This window comes from Acanthochromis polyacanthus, chromosome 21 (genome assembly GCF_021347895.1).
Source record: "Acanthochromis polyacanthus isolate Apoly-LR-REF ecotype Palm Island chromosome 21, KAUST_Apoly_ChrSc, whole genome shotgun sequence".
Lineage (NCBI taxonomy): Eukaryota > Metazoa > Chordata > Actinopteri > Pomacentridae > Acanthochromis > Acanthochromis polyacanthus.
The window spans coordinates 19350964-19359278 of NC_067133.1; the positions used below are offsets into that span (position 1 = coordinate 19350964).

An 8315-nucleotide genomic window follows, 5' to 3' on the forward strand; every position below is an offset into this window, starting at 1 on the left:
GGGAACTGACTGTCCTAGTTAAGAGAAATAGTAACCAGATCTCTTTTATTTTTATTTCTTACAAATACAAGCATATATTTAGTTAGTTAGTGGATTGTGTTTTTCCTTTTCCTTTCCTTCTTTTTTTGATTTATTTCTTTATTTGTTTTGCACTGAGCACTGAACCATTGTTGCTTCATCAGTTTGACATCCCACTTGATTAGTTACCAGTGCATCACATGATCCTTCCCTCAGTGAGGCTATGATAACTTCGTTAAATCTCGTGCTCTCATTTCTTAAAACCGAAGCTTCAGAGGTCATTAGATTCCCTCAGAGATGAACTTATTCTGGTGATGCCTTGCTCATTGTGAGAGGTATCCTGCCACCTGCTGTAAACACAAAGGCACAGCTGCTTCTCAAACGTCTGCCTTTTCAAATCATTCAGACTTTGGCTGCTGTGGTTGGTGAAATGTGCTTGATATTGCAACAAATGATTCTTTTTTTTACTCTCATTCATCATTCTTGCTATTGTCTGGATTATTCAATAGACCTTAAAATGCAATATATATATATATATATATATATATATATATATATATATATATATATATATATATATATATATATATATATACACACACGTGGACAAAATTGTTGGTACCCCTCAGTTAAAGAAGGAAAAACCCACAATTCTCACTGAAATCACTTGAAACTCACAAAAGTAACAATAAATAAAAATTTATTGAAAATTAAATAATCAAAAACAGCCATTACTTTTGAATTGTTGATTAACATAATTATTAAAAAAAAACAAACTAATGAAACAGGCCTGGACAAAAATGATGGTACCTCTATAAAAGATTGAAAACTATTTGACCAGAGTGACATGATTAACTCAGGTGTGTCATTTAATTGACATCACAGGTGTTTCCAAACTCATAATCAGTCAGTCTGCCTATTTAAAGGGAGACAAGTAGTCACCCTGCTGTTTGGTGAAAAGGTGTGTACCACACTGAACATGGACAACAGAAAGCAAAGGAGAGAATTGTCCCAGGACATCCGAAAAAAAATGATAGACAAACATCTTAAAGGTAAAGGCTATAAGACCATCTCTAAACAGCTTGAAGTTCCTGTGACAACAGTGGCTCATATTATTCAGAAGTTCAAGACCCATGGGACAGTAGCCAACCTCCCTGGACGTGGCCGCAAGAGGAAAATTGATGACAAATTGAAGAGACGGATCGTTGGAATTGTATCCAAAGAGCCCAGAGCAACCTCCAAAGAAATTAAAGGTGAACTCCAAGGCCAAGGTACATCAGTGTCAGATCGCACCATTCGTCGTTGTTTGAGCCAAAGTGGACTTCATGGGAGACGACCAAGGAGGACACCACTGCTGAAAAAAAACTCATAAAAAAGCCAGACTGGAATTTGCAAAAATGCATGTTGACAAGCCACAAAGCTTCTGGGAGAATGTCCTTTGGACAGATGAGACCAAACTGGAGCTTTTTGGTAAGGCACATCAACTCTATGTTCATAGACTCAAAAAGCAAGCATACGAAGAAAAGAACACTGTCCCTACGGTGAAACATGGAGGAGGCTCAGTAATGTTTTGGGGCTGCTTTGCTGCATCTGGCACAGGGTGTCTTGAAAGTGTGCAAGGTACGATGAAATCTGAAAACTATCAAGGCATTCTGGAGAGAAATGTGCTGCCGAGTGTCAGAAAGCTTGGTCTCAGTCGCAGGTCATGGGTCTTCCAACAGGACAACGATCCAAAACACACAGCCAAAAACACCCAAGAATGGCTGAGAGAAAAGCGTTGGACTATTCTAAAGTGGCCTTCTATGAGCCCAGATCTGAATCCCATTCAACATATGTGGAAGGAGCTGAAACATGCCATTTGGAGAAGACACCCATCAAACCTGAGACAACTGGAGCTGTTTGCTCATGAGGAGTGGGCCAAAATACCTGTTGACAGCTGCAGAACGCTCATTGACAAATACAGAAATCGTTTAATTGCAGTGATTGCCTCAAAAGGTTGTGCAACAAAATATTAAGTTATGGGTACCATCATTTTTGTCCAGCCCTATTTCATTAGTTTGTTTTTTTAAATAATTATGTTAATCAACAATTCAAAAGTGATGGCTGATTTTGATTATTTAATTTTCAATAAATTTTTATTTATTGTTACTTTTGTGAGTTTCAAGTGATTTCAGTGAGAATTGTGGGTTTTTCCTTCTTTAACTGAGGGGTACCAACAATTTTGTCCACGTGTGTATATATATTCAAAGACTAATTTCTCAGAGACAGCACTGACATATTGGCCAAACTCAGGATATTCTAGTGACCATTATAAAGTGATTAAAGGTGTTTTGTTAACATTTTTTGACATTAATTTAATTCTGAGTATTCGATCAGTCAGCTCAATCATTTTACCTCTAACTGCAGTGTTCCTGTCTCATATTATCCACTGAGTTACATTTTATGTGAGATGAGTGTATCTTCAATTTCACACATAAATGAGAAAGCAAAATAAATGGAAACTTGCTATGCCAAGTTAATTGACTCATTATTTAATGCAGATGAATTGAAGTGGAAAGGGATGAAACTCATATTAAAAGAAAAATTGAGGATTACAATGTGAATCAAACATTTCCTTTAGAAAACTGAAAAAAGCTCAACCCTGATCTGCAATAGAAAGTACTGTATGAAATGAATAGTGAAAGTTGCACATAAAAACATGAAGGCATTTTATCTCAAGCAGTTTTCTACTTGTGCTCTGCTTTCATTTTTATTTTATGAGCTACATCGTCTTTACACCATAGTCTCCTGCAAAGTAAAACTTTGAACTGAGAGTCAGATATTCTTGCATTCTTTGATTTACAGTTAATCAAAAGATTCTAATCCTCTCTCGTTTTTTTCCCTTCAGATTCAGCTCTTTTATTGACTTTACTTCAATCGCTCTGCAAGCAAAGCAGCACAAAAACTTTACAGTATAGATCTAAGCCCTCTTTCAGATGAAACTTCATTGTCTAAGTAAAGGCTTGCATCATATACAAACAACTGCTGCTTTAAATGACCGTCTGTAGAATTTGATGTAAAATTGGAAACTTGTGGATCAATATTCACACAAACCCCTAATCAGATAAAGGAAAGTGACAGAAGGGTCATTCCAGAATTGGAGAAATTTGGAGTTCGAATTTTTGAAAAATACGTCTTTTGTTTTGCAATTTTCTGCTAAATATTCATTAATAATAGGTAATAAACTTTCAAAGGCTTGATTGGCTCAACTTGTGCATCAGCGGTACCATTTTTATTCCATGTTTTATTTGTTGTTTGCTAACCCTGCTCTAATCACAGTAACAGGGTTGCTAATCCATGCTAATGTTAGCTTTTTCTCAGCAGTAGAAGCTAGATATTTAGCTAGTTGTTACTGCTGACCAAGAGGACAAACTGACTGATGAAAAAAGTAAAAAGAATTTGTCTCATCTTTTGCTTTTAGTACATTAAGAATTATTACACAAAAGGAAGAATTTTGCAATGACTTTTTTTAGACTGACATTTTCTCTTTTTAGTTAATGTCTCTATTTTGTGCATTATTGATCTACCTCCACTAGATGGCCATAAATCATCATAATAGTAGTGAGAAAATTACAACAAGTAACCCTTCTGTATATCAACAGTAGTCACTGAGAAGTGGATCTAAAATGCCTGGAGTCACAATGATTCTCTCTGTGCTAATTTGATGTGACTGTGCACTGTATGGTAAAATGACGACCTTTAACTTGTAGTTTTCTGTCTGTATTTGCACAGCAGCTCTGCTTTGTTTACTTCGGTGACTGTCCATGACAACATGTCGGTGTCATCACCTCCCACCCTTCCTTCCCTCTTTAACATCATACGTGTCTGTTTGTGGCATTAATTTATTCCGTGATCGCAGACATCCATCTTTACACACTCGACTTTTTTATTTATTTAGTTCAAATGTCATTCAGAAACATTTGTACTATACGGTTTCCTCTGTGCTTCTCGAATGAAACTATGATTCATTCCATGCCATTTAATTTGGCTTTTGTTCGGAAAGTATTACATCATCTGAACATGCAGAAGTAAGCTGTATGCAGAGCTGAAGCGATTTTTATTTCCTTCTGACTTTCGTTGCGTTTGTCATCACAAGCCGAAAAATGCCGTGGACTTGTCACTGTGCTTTAAACGTGCACATGACTGGATACTGCCGACTCTCATAAATGCAAGTGCACTTCTGCTTTTTCCGATCCTTCTAGAAAATGTCAATCTTACTAAATACACACAATCCTTCTGTTCTGCAGTGCACACATGGACGAAAGGCAGTGCTACTTGACCACTGCAAGTCATAAAGGCACCTCAGAGCAGGTGTCAGCGTGTCTGTGAGTCCTCAGTTCAGTCTGATGACACATACCTGAACCAAAGCCCATCCTGTTTTGCTGCCATGAAACTTTCCCCGGGCAAAGTACAAACAGAGAAAGTGAAACCACATTTACTGACCTCAAGCAGAATTTAGAGGCAGGTGGGAATTTTCAAGAAGTGCAATTAGTAAACAACTTTTCATGACATTTTGTGTGTTCCACTGTTCTAATTTGGCTGTGGTGTTTCTGATTTGCTCTATTTTTCCATGTCAGCTAAGATAATTGTTGACTGAACTTGTGAGTCAACAATGTGTGGTTTATTGGCATGCAATAGTTACTCCAGACTCTGCTCTTTTTAGCCTTTACACATTCACTCTCAGCTTCAATAACCTAATAAATAAATTGCATTATACCTGTTCTAATCAACTCAACTACCCATATTAGCACATTATCCTCCTCCAGAGTAAGTTTGAGTGTGTTATGTTTTATTCCCCTACATTTAATGAAAACACTTCTTTGAAAAGAAGGAGAAAAGAGGGAAATATGGAACAAAAACAGCAAAGTTATGATTTTCAGTGCTGCATAATAAACACATGATAAATAAGGAACTAAATGATTCATTTCAGCACAGATTTATGTCAAAATTCTTTGTTCCTTCCTTTTCTCCTTGCTACTAGTGAGTGTTGTTCCTCCTTTACATTAGAATAGGGCCAGCCCCCAGACGCAGATATAATGTGGGCCTGCTGTGTCTGCCTTCACGAACATACAGGGGAAAGTACCATGGATTTCTTGGTTGTATAGACATTCAGGGTGCAGCAGAGCACAGTCAGACATTAAAACATCCTCATCACATGTACACTCTGATCTCAGGAAGCGCACACAGCTTTGGTGTATAGCAGAGGAAACTCAGGACCTGTACATTCGTCATTTCTTATCAGCTGCCTTCCTGCGCTCCCCAGGCTCAGACTGCGCTGAACACTGCCGCTGACTGACGATGCCACAGCGTACCCAGCATTCCCTGGTCTACATCCTCCTGCTGTGGACCACCGTCGTTTCCATAATCCAGATTGTGCTCACCGTCCTCTTCTTCACAACGGGACATAATGGCCTGGTGAGACCTTTTAAAATAGTCTCAGATGGAACTTTACAGAATGTTAAAGAAGATTATGGTGATGAGACACAAACTTTACATGATGAACTTGCGCAACAGCCTTTATGATTACTGGTCACATTGGGTTGAATTCGTACGAATATGTCAGAAAATGTTACAGCTGGTGTGTTGAATTACCTGTGCAGTGCAGCTGTTCTTTTATGTGGTTTTGGCAGTAGCACAGTTGGTGAGAAAGACACCTCTGCCTGTGGTCTGCAGGTCTTTGTCATATCTCCCAAACGGTGAACGCTTGTTCATAGTGTTGATCCAGCCATTTCCTACACACACACAAAAAAAAAAATACAACAATAATAGAGCTTTACTTAAGTGGTTAGAGTAAATATTTTACAGCAGAATATTTCTGACAGACAGTGACGAATTGTCTATTAGAAAACAGAGAAATGATTCATTACTGCTTGGTTTAGCAATGCCATTTGGAGAACTTGAAAGGCCTCATAGCAAGCACAGCTGGTTCAGCTTTCAGTTGCAGCGCCTATATTGTTCATTTGTTCCAAAAGCCTCTTGTGCAATTTGAGCATATTTTTCTGCTTCTTCTTTCTTTTCCAGTCTCAGAACTGTAGCGCTGTAGAACAAGTGCCAGATAAAAGCCCACACCAACAACACAGTACACCTTCGGTAAGATATCCACAGTTTCAGAGTTTGTATTTCTGCTGTTGCCCTCACTGTGTTGTGTTAAACGTCGGAACGATCGCTATACACATTCTCTTGGTGATGAAGATTTCATGTTGTGGTTATTGGTTTTTCTTTTTACTGATTTGCACACCCAATATTTCAGACATATATCTCTTGCAGACCACACAGGTTTGTCTGACATTACTTCTGTTTCTTTTGAGCTGCTGAAGCCGTACAGTGTAACCACTCTCCTCATCTCTTGGAGGAAGCACAGTGACGTCATTGCCACATTCGGGGAAATGCCACTAAAGACTTGTTTCTTTGTGTTCCTTCTGAAGACAGTGCACAATCTATAAATGTTCTCACTTTGAAGATGGAGGCGCTGGTCTCAACGCCATATTAAATGAAATACATCTTTTATGTAAGAGGTCTGTGTGTCACTGTGGGAGCCATGTTGGCACCTTACTTTTTATTCTTTTTGAGATTAATCCATGTCCTCTTCCTTTAACAGCCTTTTTCCATGGATGTGCTGCAGTTGGGACCAGGCAAAATGGTCACCTTTACAGCTAGCATAGGTAAAGACATTTTAAACAAATATATAACACTATTTAACTATAACTGTAGTCTAGGAAAACAAATTCACAGCTAACAGCAGCTTTTCTGTCCCCACAGATGGATCAGACAGAATTAAATGGATCACAACAACTCACGATGAAGGCTTGATTAAAAAAGAAGGAGTTGTTCTGAAGATTCACAGAGATGGATGGTATTTTCTAAATCTTCAGGTGTCTTCATGTGACAATTTGGAGCGCACTGTGAGACTGAAGAGCGACGAAAAAATTGTCTTGGAGGGTTGGATCAACACCAAAACCAACACCACCGGCATACTCAGCAAAGCAGAGCTGATGTCTGCAGGAGCGACGCTGGAGGTCACCATCGATCCGGCAATCGAGTGTATTAATCCTAATGCATCTGCAACTCACCTGGACATCATCTTCATGGCCAGGACATCTAAGTAATTATGATACACGTGTCCAACTCTGAAACCTCCCCTGTGAGAAACCCGCTGAAGCAAACATGGCTAAGTGTTTTTATTGTTCTCTTGAGACTGAACTGCTTTTACACTCAGCTCACCAGCTCAGCAGATCACAAAGTTTGCAGTCAGAGAAGTGAGGTGTCACAGAAAATGTGTTTTGCCCACAGGTGGAGTGAAAACGCCCTGAAATTTACTTCCGAAGAAAAACCATTCCACAAACACGAATTACAATTATATAATGGCTTTTCCAAATTCACTCTTTTAAACTCAGCACTATGGAAACAAAATGAAGTGTGATGTGAACTTAGGGGGGATTTTCCCTTGTTAGGTTAAAAAAGCCAAATTGGATTGTTCTCACCGCCTCTCCAACAGCTATGAGTGACGCTGGTATCTCAGTGAACCCGTCTTTCTCAGTTCTTCAAACTTTATTCCTTGTTGAAATTTCTTTCTTGTAATCGTTAATTGTTAGAATGTATTATGCTGAAGTGTCACATTTATCGGCAGAAATTTTTTTTTTTCAAAGCAGAGTTATTTGCACAGCTCCCACCGGTTAATTGCTGTTTTCTTTCTGATACGTCTTGAATGTACTGTATGAATTCTGTATTTATGTTGTATTTATTTATTGTTGGGACCTGCACGGCATAATGAATGTATGTCACTGTGTGACAATGTGTGTCATTGTGCAGCGTACATATATAGTGTGAGTGGAATGTATGTACAGTGTTTTCTTTGATTACTGCAAGAATGTCAAACAAACTATGCAAAGCAGACAACATGGTTGGTAGCTGTCTGGCAAAAAAGAAGTATTTATTGTAGATTTTATATTGTGGAATTCTTATTTTCTTTTAGTTTGCAATTATTTTGGAATTTATTTGTTACTTATGACCAATTATTGACTTTTCTTGATATTAAATTTTCATAACTGAAATTTAAAGGCAAAACTAACCTCAAAATTTCCTTCACTTTCTATTTAGCACAGTATCAAAGGTGAAATCATAAGTCGCGGTGGTTAATTCAGAGAGTTTCGTGTGTTAAGAGATGTTGAAACAAACATTTTGTTGTGTCACTGAGTCTCAGGTACTAAAGATTTTCCAGAACAGCGTTTAAAAAGGCTTTTGTTCAGGGAACATCTAAA

The 8315-nt window shown here is 38.1% G+C and overlaps 1 long non-coding RNA gene across 1 annotated transcript; it reads left to right on the forward strand.

Annotated features, from left to right (window-relative positions):
• The first annotated feature begins 5056 nt into the window (after positions 1-5056).
• On the forward strand, positions 5057-6719 carry LOC110962885 (uncharacterized). The gene is made up of 3 exons (XR_002596471.2): positions 5057-5472; positions 6079-6147; positions 6656-6719. It is a non-coding gene; the product is annotated as an uncharacterized LOC110962885 (long non-coding RNA).
• The last annotated feature ends 1596 nt before the right edge of the window (positions 6720-8315 follow it).